This window comes from Schistocerca nitens, chromosome 1 (genome assembly GCF_023898315.1).
Source record: "Schistocerca nitens isolate TAMUIC-IGC-003100 chromosome 1, iqSchNite1.1, whole genome shotgun sequence".
Lineage (NCBI taxonomy): Eukaryota > Metazoa > Arthropoda > Insecta > Orthoptera > Acrididae > Schistocerca > Schistocerca nitens.
The window spans coordinates 1,202,771,998-1,202,790,965 of record NC_064614.1 but is presented as its reverse complement, the minus strand read 5'-3'; the positions used below and the strand labels follow the sequence as shown (position 1 = coordinate 1,202,790,965).

Sequence of the window (18,968 nt, the reverse complement as noted above, 5' to 3'; positions counted from 1 at the left end):
TACGTTGCTTCAATGATGGATCTCGCCTTGCACCATTGGTATCCATGGACGCCTGATCTCACGGCATTCTATTTTTTCGTGAAATTTTGTGAAAGATTCCGTGTATGTGGCTCCCACTTCATCAGCTTCGGTTGGACTGTGATGCCGTGTACCAGCAGCAACTCCACACAATAGTACACGACGAGTTTAACCATCGTTTGGATGTTTATCGTGCGTCCTGTGGAGGGCACATTCAACATTTAGGAAAAGTAAATGAAGACTTTGATGCCAAACGTAATTATAAACTGTACTCCAAGAGTGTACGTACATACAAGTAAAAATATACCCTTGTAAAGTCGGATGGTACTTTTGAACGTAAAAACTGAAGTGTCCAATAAGTTAAAAATTTACGTCTAAGCTTCTACATTCATTCATGTAGAAGAAATAGTCTTGTGAAAAACTCTGAATAGTTTTCAGACACCTTGTGCTATTGGAAAGTGAAGCATAATAATCATAAATTCTGTATTGTGTTTATAGAAGGATCCATTTTAAATTTGAATTGTTATTTGCTGAATGCGGCCTAAATACCTTGTCAAACAATTCAAAAATTCAAAGTTATTTCCTTAACAACACGAAATACATACAAAAGCATATTTACAGAAAATATTTCGGTGCTTTCTGCTTAAATCACGGACTACGTGGAACGTACTACGTAACTGGTGTCGTTCTGGAATCTATTTAATTATAACTTCGAAAAAATAAAGTAAATTCATTTTTTGTTTGTTTGCAGTTACATGCCTGTAGTCTCGGTAGACACTGAACGCCGATAGACGAGCCAAAACAAAATGGCGCAGCCGGCTGATAATTGGTTTTCGGGCTTTGAAAGGGATGTATGAAGCGGCCAGCTTTACAAAAACTCAATGTGGGACATTTCGTGGGTATAAGTGGGGACTAAGAATAAGTGTCTCGGTTGCGCTGAAACGTAAGGTACCAATGTGTTCATTTACTTTTAAATTAATATTTCTGGTTTGAGTGACATTTTTTGACTAATTCTGGGCTTTCATCTAGGATTTCATAAAAATGTTCACAAGTTCCCATATTAAATTTTACAATAAGCATTTCACGTAGCGTTTCAACTTTGAGTAACGATTTTTCCGGTGTCCACATATCATTCGTCAACTAAAATACTTGTTCGATATTTGTGTTCGTGCCTGGTGAAGAGAGTAGGTACTGGACGATGGTCAGACAGTTTTTATGTGACATTTGCCGTTCATAAAATTTTCGAACACTTCTATCGACCTGTACTCCGTACTGCTCTTCAGCTCTTCCCATCTCTTCAGAACTTCGTTGCCAACGTACACTGAAGAGCCAGAGAAACTGGTACACCTGTCTAATATCGTGTAGGGCCCTCGCAAGCACGCAGAAGTGCCGTGACACGACATGGCATGGATTCGACTAATGTCTGAACTAGTGCTGGAGGGAATTGACACCATGAATCCTGCAGGGCTATCCATGAATACGTAAGAGAACTAAGGGGTGGAGATCTCTTCTGAACAGCACGTTGCAAGGCGTCCCACATACGCTCAATAATGTTCATGTCTGCGGCGTTTGGTGGCCAGCGGAAGTGTTTAAACTCAGAAGAGTGTTCCTGGATCCACTCATAGCAATTGTCGGCGTGTGTGGTGTTGTCCTGCTGGAATTTCCCAAGTCCGTCGGAATGCACAATGGATATGTATGGATGTAGGTGATCAGACAGGATGCTTACGTACATGTACCTGTCAGAGTCGTATCTACATGTTTCAGGGGTCCCATATCATTCGAACAGTACACGCGCCCCACAACATTACAGAGCCTCCACCAGCTTGAACAGTCCCCTGCTGACATGCAGAGTCCATGGATTCATAAGGTTGTCTCCATGCCTGTGCACGTCCATCCGCTCGATACAATTTGAAAAGAAACTCTTCCGACCGGGCAACCTGTTTCCAGTCATCAACAGCCCAATGTCGGTGTCGACGGGCTCAGGTGAGGCGTAAAGCTTTGTGTCGTGCAGTCATCAAGGGTACACGAGGTGGCCTTCGGCTCCGAAAGCCCATATCGATGATGTTTCGTTGAATAGTTCGCACACTGACACTTGTTGGTGGCCCAGTATTGAAATCTACAGCAATTTGCGGAACGGTTGCACTTCTGTCACGTTGAATGATTCTCTTCAGTCGTTGGTGGTCCCGATATTGCAGGATCTCTTTCCGACTGCAATAATATCGGAGATTTGATGTTTTACCGGGTTCCTGTTATTCACGATGCACTCGTCAAATGGTAGTACGGGAAAATTCCGACTTCATCGCTACCTCGGAGATGCTGTGTGCCATCGCCCGTGCGCCGACTATAACATCACGTTCAAACTTACTTAAATCTTTATAACCTGCCATTGTAGCAGCAGTAAGTGATCTAACAGCTACGCCAGACACTTGTCTTATACAGGCGTTGCCGACCGCGTCGCTGTATTCTACCTGTTTACATATCCCTGTATTTGAATACGCATGCATATATCGGTTTCTTTGGTGCTTCAGAGTAATTTGAGACAGCTTACTTCATCGAAAAAGTTACCTTCTGGTATTGTCGTCGCCGTCGTAGGCATCTGCACCATTTGCTAATATTTGTAAGCCTGCTCTAAGTTAGCTATTTCAGGCATTGTTTTTGCTCAATCCAATTATTTGTTTAGAATGCACTGATGAACATATTTCTCTAGAGAGTAGAGCAGATGTGACAGACGTTACGTATATGCCCCATAAAATAATTTCTGTCGATTTTCCCGCTCACCACAAGCTTTTTTGACCCATTTCGTATGCTCAGAGGACTGTAATCGTTTTCTAAGCGGTTTGTTTACTTGTTTTTCAGATCCACAAACAAGGGAGAAACTTCCGTTCAAAAAATGGCTCTGAGTACTATGGGACTTAACTGCTAAGGTCATCAGTCCCCTAGAACCTAAGGACATCACACACATTCATGCCCGAGGCAGGATTCGAACCTGCGACCGTAGCGGTCGCGTGGTTCCAGACTGTAGCGCCTAGAACCGCTCGGCCACTCCAGCCGGCCAAATTTCCGTAAACATAATTTTATCTTCTTCCATTATTTACACGGAATCGTTAAATAATGCAGCTTGAATAGTGTACGAATTTTGGCCACAGCTCCGAGCATTCATTAAAGAAAAATGCATGTAGTAGAGCCGGACATTTTTCTTGCGATAAAAAGTGAGCTTTCAATGGCACATACATTTGCAAGATTCTGTAAACTGCAGACAAAAATGCAAGCCATTTTGTTTTACTATATCACAAAAAACGTTTGTACTGCACCTTTGATTCTTTGCAAAAATCTTTGAGAGCTGTTACACACACTGTGAATATATCTATGCCAAAATATATCTTCGCAATAATATATATGACGTCCACTGGTAACAAATGTGCTGAAGTTTGTATAGCGTTGTGTGCAATGTGTGCTGCACATACGACACCAACTAATTTCCTTCTAAGCCATCTTGAAATTTGAAGAAAACGTTGCACAGTCCTTCACGGTGAACTCCACGAAAATTTGTATTCGCGTTATCAGCACGACTTCCAATAATTTTCTCTTTAGGGTCTTGCTTTTCGAGAATATCCATATAAAGAATCTTATACTGTAAAATGACTGCAGTTTCGCCAGGTAAATTCAGGGTTTCTAATATTTTGACATCAATTCCAATTGTACGATGGAAGTACCGCATATTTTGACGTCTTCATGGGTTGACGTCTTTATGGGTTGAAACATATGTACACATACAGGTAAATGGGACATCATAAGTCTGTCTTCAGGCTGTCTAAAGAATACGGCGCAATCATAGGTTTTACTGTTGCCTCGCGCTTAGTTTTCCCACAGTGAAACGTGTTTTCAAACACTTTTTGAATTAATTTAGAAGTGCACTCCATCGATCTGAAACTCTTATTGTGGTTTACCTTATGGAAGGCGCAGAAGCCTTCGACTCTTTCAAGTTCTTGATCGCCGTATTTTTCTTGACGGAAGTAATTTGATAGCGATGACGATGTACTTGCAACGGTCAGCGCTTTTCTATGCTTTTCAGATGTTAAATGCCGTTGTATGTCGTGTTTTCCGCCGTGAGCAACGGAAACCATTTCTTTGCATACATTGCACGGTACTTCAGAAGGTGTTGAACACTTCTGTAAAAGAAAAAAAAAGTTCTTTTTGCAAGTCTTGCGTGGATTTACAACTTCACTTTTCGCATTCGGTGGCATTGCTAAATAAAACAAGCAGATCGCTTCACGAAACAAGGCGTGACAGACAGACTCAGGTTAACAATGCCGTGTCACCGCGCGGAGCAAGCTCCGCAGAAGAATAAGGCTGAGCAGAAAGTATTCTGTGCTGATGGGCTGACGCTGTGATGTCACCAAGCACCAGTATCTACCTCAGGAATAGCGCTACAACACATGGACCGCGCAATTGTGCGACATATTTAGTTTCTACTGAAATAACGAAATGAAAGTTGGTATTCTGCTATTGCTAGAATGTTACTGCTATATTCTGTAACTTGAGCAGCTTTTAAACAAACACTGTTTTTTTTTTAAAAATTATGGATCTATCGAATCGAAACACGAAAACACTATGGTCTGTTTTTGTAGTTCTCTCTCAAAGTAAATGATCGAAACAAGCATGCAGTTTTCTGGCACTGAAAGAAATTTTAACGAGTAAACAAGATCTACATAATGCTCATTTTCATTTTGTATTTGTCAAAATTTCAAAAGAACTTCATGTAATACGCGGACAATATTTCACTCAAGAAATTATACAATTTACGTACTCGTTGAAAATAATTCCTTCAAAATATTTGGGTGACAGATGAAACTGCGGTTTATCCAAGAATGCAAAGCGGTGTTGGCTAATTTTCTTAGCAACTGCGTTGTATTACAACACCCTTAATTCATTTTCATTCCTTCTTTTTTTTGTTTACAAATAGGTACCGCTTTCCAAGAGCATAATTTGCTTTCAGGACTGCATGTTACATCTGAGTGAAATTTATTCGATAGCAGCTGCTTGGTACGAGGAATGCGCAACTGTAAGCTACTGGCGCCAGTTTCAACATTTTCCCGCTCCAAGCAAAACCAGGTAGCTTCCCCTGTGCATCCCACGCGTAACAGACTAGTAGGCCAACCTTTAGCGGGAGCTGTACGGGCGCTCTCTCACAATGCCTAAAATATTCTTATGCTATATTTCTTTCTCTTTCATTTGATATGCGCGCACACGCGGAAGTACGCGCCCAGCAGTCGTCTCACGCACCAACACGCGGCCCGCACACACGGAATGCGGGGCAAGCTGTAGGTGGCCCTGCCGCGCGGCTAACACAGGTGCTGCAACAACCGAGCGATGTGAAACATGGCGTTTCAGATACGTGGCGCTGCCGTGTCACGAGTGTGACTGACAACAATTAGCGACATGGCACCACGTCTTCTTCGGCCGATAAAGATTCCCTGGCTTTAGTAAACTTAATTGACGTTAATCAACAGACGTGCAAAGTACGTGTTGGCTACACCATTTTACTGACGATGCGATGTATGGCTGCAACAGTGATGATAGAGTATTAAAGCCAGAGTGGATCTATATTACGGTATCACTTCGGAAGTCCCCCGGTAGCTGCGGGGTTAGCGCGATAGAATATCAATCCTAAGGGCCCGGGTGCGATTCTCGGCTGGGTCGGAGATTTTCTCCGCTCAGGGACTGGGTGCTGTGTTGTCCTAACCATCATCATTTCATCCCCATCGACGCGCAAGTCTCCGAAGTGGCGTCAAATCGAAAGACTTGCACCCAGCGAACAGTCTACCCGACGCGAGGCCCTAGTCACACGACATTTATATTTCAGTTCGGAAGCTATGACCCATCAATTGTCCAGGTGTGTGCCTTATTTAACTTAAAAACACAATATGTTTTGAAAAGACATGACCCATTATTAAGTTCTTAAAAATGATGTACCATTATGTAATCACAATGGAATCATGTCTTTCCGCAACATCATGTATTATTAAGTTAAATACGGCACACATTTGAACAACTGGTGCGTCATATTTTCCATCTTGATGACGATCTTTCGGTAAGCTGTTGTTTGGAGGCGCGCTGCCGCGTCCTACACCTCTACCGCAAGAAGACTGCAAATTTCCTTCTTATTTTGATGTTCTCATATAATACATAATGAAATTAAGTGATGAAAGGTTCATATTTGATTATTGATTAGCTAAGGCCCGTTCTCGTGGTCGTGCGGTAGCGTTCTCGCTTCCCACGCCCGGGTTCCCGGGTTCGATTCCCGGCGGGGTCAGGGATTTTCTCTGCCTCGTGATGGCTGGGTGTTGTGTGCTGTCCTTAGGTTAGTTAGGTTTAAGTAGTTCTAAGTTCTAGGGGACTTATGACCACAGCAGTTGAGTCCCATAGTGCTCAGAGCCATTTGAACCATTTTTGATTAGCTAGGGGAAGGATGGATGTAGAATCTTCTTTTGGTATGACAGTGCCGATGTCACGGCCTTTGGTTCATACGAAACTACGTTGCATGTCTCTGTTTAGTTCTATATCCTCTTTCTTTTCCACATATCCCTTAAATTAATTTTGATTCTGCACCTGTCTCTGACATTTTACTTGCTGTCATTTGCCTCTTAATGTTCTGCCCTCCTGTTGCTCTGTTCAGTACTGCTATCGTAAATACAAAATCAATTTCAACAGAATGAATATTGAACTCAGAATCATTTCTTACCCTCCTAGGTACGGACACAATAGCAAAACAAAAGCACAAACTCCCGTAAATTGTCATAGTACAGCGCAGACTTGTGGCGCGCCGTATGCAAGCAACTGTCAGCGATGTTAAATGCGAGAATATGCGGAGACGTCACGTCAGTCAGGTAGACGCTGCTTCATTAGACCCGAAGTTTCTAGCTGGGTGCAAGCCACGTGCCTCACTCGTTCGGCGGCTGTCTACAGGGCGTCGCTTGCACTGCATGTCGCAGCGGCGGTTCCACATTCTTTGTGCGGCTGCTGCTGTTGTGTGTGGTACGGTAGCTCCATTTCATTCTTCCGCGTCTCAGGCCGGCCCGCCCCACCGCGCGGGGTAGCCGAGCGCTCTGTGGCGCCATGTCACGCTTCGCGAGGCTTCCTCCGTCGAAGGTTCGAGTCCTCCCTCGGGCATGGGTGTGTATGCTGTCTTTAGGGTAAGTTAGTTTAAGTTAGATTAAGTATTGTGTAAGCTTAGGGACCGATGACCTCAGCAGTTTGGTCCCATAGGACTTACCACAAATTTCCAATTTTCAGGCCAGCCCCCTGAAATGAAACGCGTACAGATGCTACCATGAGCCTTAACGTCATCTGAAGAGAAGCAGAATGCATTGGGTTCACCCATTTTCTATAGTTTGAATAAAGGCCAGTGTTGTTTTGCGTAACTTTATGCTTCTTAGAGATGGCAATGTAACTGAAGATACGTTATCGGTAACTGAGCTTGAGCAATTGCATGCAGATGAGCACATACGTCGAGAAATTTCAACAAATAATGTGAAGAACATGGTAATGGATTACTTTTTTACTTCAGATGGGTCCACAAACTGGCAGTTTTCTAAAATATAATTACATGACGGATTATATGGGAGAAAAGGTTTTAATAACCCAAGGTGAGCGACAAGTGTCAACTTCCAGAATGAGATTTTCACTCCGCAGCGGAGTGTGCGCTGATATGAAACTTCCTGGCAGATTAAAACTGTGTGCCGGACTCAGACTCGAACTCGGGACCTTTGTCTTTCACGGGCAAGTGCTCTAACATCTGACCTACCCAAGCACGACTCACGCCCCGTCCTCACAGCTTTACTTCTGCCAGTACCTCGTCTCCTAGGAGACGGGGCGTGAGTCGTGCTTGGGTAGCTCAGATGGTAGAGCACTTGCCCGCGAAAGGCAAAGGTCTCCAGTTCGAGTCTCGGTCCTGCATACGGTTTTAATCTGCCAGGAGGTTTCAAGTGTCAACTTCATTGCCTACTTTTTTTAATATTACATCAAATATAGAAAGAAATAGTGCCAGAAGGTGCCCTTGCAAACAAGAACATAGAATGTGATATTATATGCAGATGACATTGTGTTAACGGCAAATTCTGAAGACGAACTACAAAAATCAATATATCTTTATTGGAAACTTTACAATTTTAAGATAGGACTACATAAAACATACCTTTATCAGAATACCAAAGTGAATGACAACGAAGCACAGTAAAGCGTGGAAGGGGGCGATGTTGTCGGTTTGCCGTTGCGTGAGCGCGAATTATGGCTGTGCGGTTTAAACTTCCTTCTGACGCTGCCTTTTATTGTGCTCTATTGAGTTCGCTTTACTGGATCGTTATGTACTTACTGCTTAACAAACGCACTCCCGTGTGTAAAATGATACTGTGTCCCTTCTATTTGTATATCTTGAAAAAAAGCAACAAGAACAACACCGGTTTTATAATAATAAGAATGAATCACGTTCAGTTGTCGTATTAGATACGTAAGGGGTATTACAATGGATCTGAATCGCTCATGTCAATAACTAGCAATATTAAAATAATGTAAACAGCTTGATACTTACCCTTCACTTTATTGTGCAACTGCAGTAGACACCAGTCGATCAAAAATAAGGAATACAAACACAGAAATAAAGATGAATTAAGCCAAAGGGTAAATGCCAGTCAGTTTTCTCGACCCTGACTTCACTTTTCCACTCTTCTTTAACAACCGTATCTGTGTGGCGTACAACATTGTGACACTCCTTCCTCTAACAGTCTTTGAATTTCTGCCCAAATCATTTCGATGGCGTTAAAGTGGCAGTGGTATGGTGGAATCCTAAGAACCCTGTGTCCATGTTCTTAATCTGCCTCTTCCATAACGTGAACAGTACGTCGCTTACTTTTCTTTACTATTTCCATGAGTTGCACCTCACATAAATAGTCCTGAATCTTCACGTTGTGGCGTTTCAATCATTCAACAATGTCGGGTTTTTTCGTTTCCATCGTTGGAGCTTTATCTTTAATAACTGAATGGTATGGGGCATTGTACATTACAGTGACAGGCGGCCACTCTAAGTTTTCCGGTAGTTGCCCCTTGAACCACTTCAGAAAACTGTCGTGGTTCATCTCCTCGTGGTAGTCGTTAGATACGATACCGCATGCAGCTCCTGCATGCAGGACAATAATTCTTGAGCCCTTCCCCACCGGATCAGCAGAGCTTCCATATATGCTATCATCTGTGCAGTATTTTCCGACAGAATGCACTCCGTCATCAGGCCACAAGTGGCCCCTCGGGACCATCCGACCGCCGTGTCATCCTCAGCTGAGGATGCGGATAGGAGGGGCGCGTGGTCAGCGCACAGCTCTCCCGGTCGTTACGATGGTTTTCTTTGACCGGAGCCGCTACTATTCGGTCGAGTAGCTCCTCAATTGGCATCACGAGGCTGAGTGCACCCCGAAATATGGCAACAGCACATGGCGGCCCGGATGGTCACCCATCCAAGTACCGGCCACGCCCGACAGCGCTTAACTTCGGTAATCTGACGGGAACCGGTGTATCCACTGCGGCAAGGCCGTTGCCTTTCTGACAGAATGACCGCCGTTTATCCAGGGTTCGTTGAGCCACACATTGTCTTCAAAAGGCACTTTAACGACAGTTCTTAAAAATCGACAAGTTCACGCTACTTTTGTTGGCTCTCACCATTATAATTTTTCGTCCATTAATTTTTTTACACCGAAAACCGAGAGCTCTCATAACCGTTAACAAATACGTTTTGCTGCCACTGAATAACTCTGTTTCGCACGGAGTAACGCACAGTTTTTTAAAAGTTAGATGTTCTTTTCTCTCCTAGTATCCATATATGTGGCGACGAACACCATCTTGTGGAAATGAGTCCAATTTTGTTACAGGTGATTCTGTTCTTCTCTTTTTTGCTGATGTCCGCCGTTTGGATGAACCAGCCTCTTCTCGTTCTGCACAGTATTTACCCTTACAAATTTTGACGTCAGTATTTTTGTGTATCTTCAAGGCGTCTGCAGTTCTTTCGACTACCTTCGTTTAGGGGCATCAGAGTTGTACCATTGTCTCTGTCTTTCTCGAAATATTGTCGCACCGAGCCCACATACTCACGTGTCTCACCACGCAAAACATGAATATATCGCAAAAATTTCAGTTTAGCAGCCACATTTTTTGCACACTGCCGTTACAAGCTTGAGACATTCTTTAGCGCAAAATAAACTCGCCGCACAGAGAAACAAAGCACGCAAAGTAAGGGATCACAATCGTTTACGTTACCGGTCGCGAGCGTCGGCTACAACTGGGCTACAACTGGCTACAGTAGGCGCTTCTTGCAGTAGAAGAGAGATTTGACAACGGTGAAGGAAACAGGAGGCGCGGCCAAGCGTGTTCTCTGATTGGTTGCTGCTGTGGTAGCAGCCCTATGAATAGCCGGACGTCAATAACTTTGTTACTCCGACCCGGTTATTAGGTAATGGTATTTCATACGAAATACCCAATATGAAACAGAACTGTGGTGCCACCGCCAGACACCACACTTGCTAGGTGGTAGCCTTTAAATCGGCCGTGGTCCGTTAGTATACGTCGGACTCGCGTGTCGCCACTATCAGTGATTGCAGACCGAACGCCGCCACACGGCAGGTCTAGTCTAGAGAGAGACTCCCTAGCACTCGCCCCAGTTGTACAGTCAACTTTGCTAGCTATGGCTAACTGACTACATACGCTCTCACTTGCAGAGACGACAATTTAGCATAGCCTTCTGCTACGTCATGTGCTACGACCTAGCAAGGCGCCATATTCTTCAAGAATGTATTCTGAACGGATAATATTGTGAATCATGTACCGTCAAGAGCGACGTTCATCATTAATGGATTAAAGTTAAGTATCAAAATAATTCCGTCCGCTTTCTGAATTCTAATTCCTTGTCATGTTCCAGACCTCTCGTCAGTATAGTCCTTCCCTCCTCACGCCAGCCTGCGTGAGCTAAAACGCGTGCATTTCGGTCTCCATTCATCACACGGTGTTGGCTCTTCTGCCAACACAACAAGAGCTGTAGCTAAAGATGATATTTTGTAACAAGTTGAACACTTCATTTACCTACGGAGCTCTTTAACGAAGATACGATGTTAAATTACACAGAAATCAGAGTGGATGTCGCACTAAAAGCAGAAAAAAATACACGAATAATCACAAAACTGGAATTCTGTAAGATCATGGGCATACCGGTCCAACTGTATGACAGTGAAACCTGGAACATGGAGAGAAAAGATTCCAGTCATATTCAGGCGGCTACATTTTGACGAGCAGTCAAAAGCTTGTACTAAGTTGCAGTAAATGACCAAATAGAAATATATAAACGAAACTGGAAGAAAAATCTGGAACGAATGAAAGAAACGAGTGTTCCAAAGATTGCCTTGCAATACAAACCCAGGGGAAAGAGGGACATAGGATGGCCGCCGGCCGGTTTGGCCGTGCGGTTCTAGGCGCTTCAGTCTGGAACCGCGTGACCGCTACGGTCGCAGGTTCGAATCCTGCCTCGGGCATTGATGTGTGTGATGTCCTTAGGTTAGTTAGGTTTAAGTAGTTCTACGTTCTAGGGGACTGATGACCACAGATGTTAAGTTCTTAGTGCTCAGAGCCATTTGAACCATTTGAACATAGGATGGCCACTCAAAAAATCGAACTCATTCTTCCATCGGATTCTTTTTGGATTGTCCAGCACCGACGTTCTGCTGTTGTCCAGTCATTTCGTGACTACATCGAGCAGATGAACCAATACGACCCGTTATAGTCGATTACGCTAATGGCGCTGGCCGGAAAGACGCAGGAAGCGTAAAGTTGCAAGCGTGGCTCCGTCGCGCATGCGCACCCTGCAAATTGGAGGCATTATGCAAACGAGTGCAAACGCGTGACATCCGGCGTCGTTGCAGGTAAGCGTGGCTGACGAGAAGTGCTCACTCGACTGTGTTATCAGGCAAGACAGCATCGGTCATATTCGGCAACTCCCGCCAACGTTCGCGGAGAATATTCGTCCTCTCTCTCGCACACCGAACCTGCGTAAGGACACGAGACTAGCCAGCACCCTAAACTCAACTTCGCGCAAGCATGTCGGTTATCGCTGAAACAACCGGTTTTCGGTTATATCTGTTTCAACGCCTGTGTAACAGGACTATTAAAACTGCTCAAAATGAATGGTTTCTGAAATAACCAATTTTCCGTTTTTTATTCTTGTTATTTTCCGTATTAAACGTAGATATCGAACAAAGATTGAAAATTTTTGACTCCTTGAGTTTTGAGAACATAATATCGAAATATCAATAGGCTAATAAAATAAAACTCAATCTGTCCACCGTTCGCTGCTTTTCTCGAAAAGTGATTAGCGGTTGATTACTACAGAACACTCACCAGTATTTTCCTATAAATTCTAATGTTATGAAACTGTGCTCAAAAATCGTGATGTAGTGCGGGATCACACCATTAGCTGGACATTAGGAACGGTCAGCGCTACAGAGTGATAGCTGAGGGTGAAGAACTCCATTTTCGTGTACATTTGTCCATTTTCAAGGGCTACAACCGGATAATTATGAAATTACAATGAAATCAAGACCTTCAGCTGCTTACAGGCGTTGATAAATATCAACGGGGACAGTCGAAAATGTGTGCCCCGACCGCTACTCTAACCGGGGATCCTCCTGGTTACATGGCAGACACTCTATGCGCCTGAGCCACCGGGGACACAGAGGTTAGTGCGACTGCAGGGATTTATCTCGGGCACGCTCACCGTGAGACCCACATTCCCAACTTACTGTTCACACGCTACCTTTGTAGTGCCTCTGCCCACTATACTGAATACTCGCTGCAGTCAATCTAGCGATTCCCTTAAGAGTTCGGGCAATGTGAGTGCATCCGCACTGAAGAAGATCATTGGCCGGTAAGCCTTATCTATATGAAGATGGTATCTGTTCTTTCGGTCACCATCTTCATCCATATGAAGGCACGTTATGTGGACACATGTAGCACATCAGCAGCTTTCTATTTTGATTAGGAACTATGTGCGGCTGGTCCCGGCGGAGGTTCGAGTCCTCCCTTTGGCACGGGTGTGTGTGTTTGTCCTTAGGATAATTTAGATTAAGTAGTGTGTAAGCTTAGGGACTGATGACCTTAGCAGTTAAGTCCCATAAAATTTCACACACAGTTGAACATTTTGAACGAACTATGAATGAACTGATAAGTCTTAACTTTTCCCACTATATTATGTCACAAGTTTGTTGTGCCTCTCCCAGTTTTTAATCTTTTGAAGCAAACGGGTCATTGTATATTACTGATACCGCACTTCGTTAAATTTTCCAAACTAGAGTTGGTGCCATTCTGTAATACACCTAATGTCTGATGACGACGGTGAGACAGTACAATACAGACCAGATGGGAAAAGTCTTGTACACCGCAAGTACACGGGTGCCATCTCACAGGGCATACCACTTGGTAACAGGTACATTACTGTCTCAGCAATGCAGTACCTATTCTTATGCCGCGTGTTTGTTGCTCGTTTCTGTTGACATTGTTATGCTTATCGCTTTTTACCATTTTCTATAATAACGCGATGTTTAAAAGCTATACAAATTTTACAAACTAAAAATTACTCGTTCCTTAAAAAAGGTTTACATAAAAACGAAAAGTTTTAGCACTGCTGCTACAACTAATTGATATTTCGTTTACCTGGTTATTAGTAAAAAATAGAAACATCTGTTATAACTGAGAGAAGACAAATACCGATAAATAGCGGTTATTCTGAATTAAAATACTGGTATCGGCTTTGATTGGTCAGTTTTTCGCTTCCTTATTCTGTAGCCAGCATGTGCGCCTTGTAGTTATTTTTGGTGCATCGAAGATTTATCGTGAACGCGATACCCTCGCTAGGATTTCTTGTAATTAAATGTCAGTTATGTCGCATTCGCGGCAAAAAATTCAGATAAATAACAACAGAATAACAATAATGTACACAACTGCCATATTCAGCGTGGTCGTGTAGTGAGAGATACCGAGTTACGGAGCTGAAGGAAGAGGACTGGCGTCCTGCTGTATGCTATCTTCGCTTTTGTTACAGATTCTGAAACCAGCGATGACTTTGTATTCATACGTGTCAAAAGTATTTGGCCGCTTTTTCCGAATATTTAACGATCTCCGAGAATGTGGTTAGGCAGGAACCTAAGAGTACAGCTTACATTACTGTGAATGAAACGAGCAGCAATGAGATTGCTTTTCACAAGTATTTCATGTTTATTTTCGAATATGTCACTAAATCCGAGGTTGTGGTTAGACAGGGACCTATGACGATAGCTTTGGCTACGCGCTGTAATTTGACGTCTGAAATCGCACGACCACGCTGAATATCGGCGAGCAAAAACAGCGGTGAGGTTCGCGTGTAAGCCTTGTACACACTAGAATGAGATTTTCACTCTGCAGCGGAGTGTGCGCTGATATGAAACTTCCTGGCAGATTAAAACTGTGTGCCCGACCGAGACACGAACTCGGGACCTCCCGAGTTCGAGTCTCGGTCGGGCACACAGTTTTAATCTGCCAGGAAGTTTCTTGTACACACTAGTATCTAGACAGTGTCTATAGACAATCAAGCGATTTTGTATTATATACAATTTGAGAGACATTTCTCGTCTATAGACACGCTTTTGCAACAAAATCGCAGAACTTTTCACTTTAATTTGAAATGGGAGACATGTGACAATTCTTAGACAATGTTACTCAACACTAATGTGGACGATTTCATAGACATGGCCTCCTCCTATTCTCTTTGCGCAGTGACAAATGCTTCGTCTGTTTTTTTATTATTTTGGTTTTTATTAGGATATTTTTAGGATCTAACGTACCATTAAATACTCTACCATATATTGATGACCAGATAATTACACAGGAAGCAGAAGGTAATTTACGAAGAGCAGTATGTAGAGGGGAGCCAAAAAGCGATATGTTACAACTTAACTATATCTGCAAATAAGACAAAGAAAATGGATTTCAAAGGATACAATCGAGTCAGATCAAAAATAATAATAAATGAGAAAATTTTAGAACAAGTATTACACTACAATACTCTAGGACGTGATACTAGTTTTAACTATGACAAGGACATTGAAAAGAAGCAAGTGAAATAGCTTCGGGAAGCAAAACAGGAAAACAAACACAAACGAAATTCTACTAAGTTATGGCTGTACCTATTTTAGTATATGCTTCTGGATCATGGACATTAAAAAGAAAAATAGAAAAAAAAAGAAACGTGTACAGGCAGCAGAGATGAAGTACATGGGATTTGTAATCGGCCGTAATTAATAACATGGATAAAATAAGGAATGTAACAATAAGATCACATCTTCAATTTTTTTCATTTAATGGCAGGACAGAAGAGAACAGAATGAAATGGAAAGATCATGTTGACAGAATGACAGAAAACTGACTGCCGGAAAAGATAATGAATTATCTCCCGACTGCAAAGAGAGAACGAGGTAGACCTCGTAAGAGGATGGGTGTGTGATGTAGACCGGACCTGTGACTACAACACCTAATCCTAGGAAGGATCCCATATTCCTTGACTTCCGGAAAGCGTTTGACTCAGTGCCCCACTGCAGACTCCTAACTAAGGTACGAGCATATGGGACTGGTTCCCAAGTATGTGAGTGGCTCGAAGGCTTCTTAAGCAATAGAACCCAGTACGTTGTCCTCGATGGTGAGTGTTCATCGGAGGTGAGGGTATCATCTGGAGTGCCCCAGGGAAGTGTGGTAGGTCCGCTGTTGTTTTCTATCCACATAAATGATCTTTTGGATAGGATGGATAGCAATGTGCTGCTGTCTGCTGATGATGCTGTGGTGTACGAGAAGGTGTCGTCGTTGAGTGACTGCAGGAGGATACAAGATGACTTGGACAGGATTTGTGATTGGTGTAAAGAATGGCAGCTAACTCTAAATATAGATAAATGTAAATTAATGCATATGAATAGGAAAAAGAATCCCGTAATGTTTGAATACTCCATTAGTAGTGTAGCGCTTGACACAGTCACGTCGATTAAATATTTGGGCGTAACATTTCAGAGCGATATGAAGTGGGACAAGCATGTAATGGCAGTTGTGGGGAAGGCGGATAGTCGTCTTCGGTTCATTGGTAGAATTTTGGGAAGATGTGGTTCATCTGTAAAGGAGATCAATTATAAAACACTAATACGACCTATTCTTGAGTACTGCTCGAGCGTTTGGGATCCCTATCAGGTCGGATTGAGGGAGGGCATAGAAGCAATTCAGAGGCGCGCTGCTAGATTTGTTACTGGTAGGTTTGATCATCACGCGAGTGTTACGGAAATGCTTCAGGAACTCGGGTGGGAGTCTCTAGAGGAAAGGAGGCGTTCTTTCCATGAATCGCTACTGAGGAAATTTAGAGAACCAGCATTTGAGGCTGACTGCAGTAAAATTTTACTGCCACCAACTTACATTTCGCGGAAAGACCACAAAGATAAGATAAGAGAGATTAGGGCTCGTACAGAGGCATATAGGCAGTCATTTTTCCCTCGTTCTGTTTGGGAGTGGAACAGGGAGAGAAGATGCTAGTTGTGGTACGAGGTACCCTCCGCCACGCACCGTATGGTGGATTGCGGAGTATATATGTAGATATAGATGTAGGAGATAACGATGACGATTTTCATTACTCTTAAACATCACTTATTAATATGAGGCTAAGGGAGAAAATGCTGCAACTGAACGAAGTTTTCCACTTGGCGTCGTGTTTGTGGGAAGTTTGTGATTCCGAATATAAAAATCGCAAGGAGAAAAAGTTGGCTCTCGAAGAGCTGTCCAAAAAATATGAAATACCAATGACTGACTTCTACTTTCAAAGTCGAAAGTAAATTACAGCCGAAACGAGGCACATCCGCAAATAGTTCACGTTTCCACCAGCGTCTCCTCTTTCGATTTCTCTCACTATTCATTATCGTCTTCGCCGTCCGCCTGCGTAGCGTAGCGGTAGCGTTACCGCCTACCACGCAGAGGGTCCGGGTTCGATTCCCGGAACGGGACTGGGTGTTGCGTTTCCTTCATCATCATTGACCCGCAAGTTGCCGAAGTGGCGTCAACTAAAATGAATTTGCAATACGGCCAACAATGCCATATGATCATTTCCATTTCCATCGTCTTTGCCCAAGCCATATTTAGCAAATATAGAAGAATAAGGCATTCACGTGAGTAACGAGACAAAGTATCTCGAGCCGGCGGCTGTGGCAGAGCGGTTCTAGGCGCTTCAGTCTGGAACCGCGCTGCTGCTACGGTCGCTGATTCGAATCCTGCCACGGGCATGGATGTGTGTGATGTCCTTAGGTTAGTTAGGTTTAAGTAGTTCTAAGGTCTAGGGGACTGATGACCTCAGATGTTAAGTCCCATAGTGCTCAGAGCCATTTGAACCATTTGATAACGACATGATCATGTACGCTGCGGAACATTTCCTGAACAGTCAAAATCTAATGAACAGTAAATATGGAGAGAGGGACTAACAACAAGACTCATAAGTTTGATTTTTTGAGATGATCGTATGAACCTGCCGTTACTGAAAACTGTAGACCTTTTTCACCAGCATTATGTTCACAAAACACGTTTCATTGTTTAAATTCAAACGTGGTTGTAGCGTCGCTTGTTTTATTTCGAGGAAGAACATCGAAATCAACAAGACAGAGTAATAACATTTTATTCTGTGACCGAGAAAGCTTCAAGAGACACATCGATTTCTTTATCATTATTGTATCTCGAATCAAGAGCGTTTGTTTATGTTTCGTTATTAGTAATATTGATCCATTTAGAAGCTTCAGATCATCATCTTCATGCACATTGCTTTGGTAATCTACGGAATAAACATCTACAAGAATAGCTGACATGATTATCAAGCTTATGTGCCTAAAGATGGAGCCTTAGTCATTAGAAGTCGATCAGAAATAGGAAAAAAGAAGAAGAATAAACACAGTTGCTTCGGGAGATAGTAATAAGAGAATAAATAGTTCTGGAGCTCCGCAATGAGGTTCTCACCTGCTTACTATAGTCTGTCGGTAAACTCATTCCCGCTCTGACCACCGGCATACGTCACAAGGCGCTTCTACATGCTGTTTCACAAATTTGTGCACTTCCGCGACGCGCGGTATCTGTAGCGACGCAGTGTGCAGATACGTCGGGGCAGCGTTTATTTTTAGATAAATACGTTACGCAGTATCTTCTTCAGCTACACTGCGTTATAGAGTAAAATCAACGTAAGAACCGACGTTATAAATTAAGATTCATATATCTACTACAAATACAGAACCGAATTCCTGTTCATCTGAATGCATGCTCGTCTACTATCTCATTTTAAAACGACGGATGTAGTCTGATAGGAGTTTGAACACAATATCTTGCAATTATGCTCTATAATTTAAAGCTTATTGTTATGTTGTTGCCAGCCGTTGTGGCCGAGCGGTTCTAGGCGCTTCAGTCCGGAACCGCGCTGCTGCTACGGTCGCAGGTTCTAATCCTGCTTCGGGCATGGATGTCTGTGGTGTCCTTAGGTTAGTTAGGTTTAAGTAGTTCTAAGTCTAGAGGACTGATGACCTCAGATGTTAAGTGTCATAGTGCTCAGAGCCATTTGAACCATTTTATTTGTTTTTTTCCGCTAACTAAGAGGTAGAAATTTTCTTTGAAGGGCTGCGTTGAAATGCAACAGTTGCTGCTACACGAGGGAAACGTCTCTCAAAAGTATCTTTACAATGTTAACCATGTCCGATATTTAGCCTGTTGCTAGCAATCAGAAAAGTTATTGTTTATTTTGTTTGAAAATCAATCAGAGAATTTTATTAAATTTTGCAATAAGAAGAGAATAAAGTGCATAAAAGTTTCATAGTGTTAAATATTGCTTGTGG

The 18,968-nt window shown here is 43.0% G+C and overlaps 1 protein-coding gene and 1 pseudogene across 1 annotated transcript in view; both read right to left on the bottom strand.

The window, feature by feature from the left end:
• Nucleotides 1-18,968, bottom strand: part of LOC126239558 (uncharacterized) — a 608,509-nt gene that overhangs the window by 421,791 nt on the left and 167,750 nt on the right. The gene's annotated exons all lie outside the window — the stretch shown is intronic.
• LOC126207790 (5S ribosomal RNA) lies at nt 9,486-9,603 on the bottom strand (annotated as a pseudogene).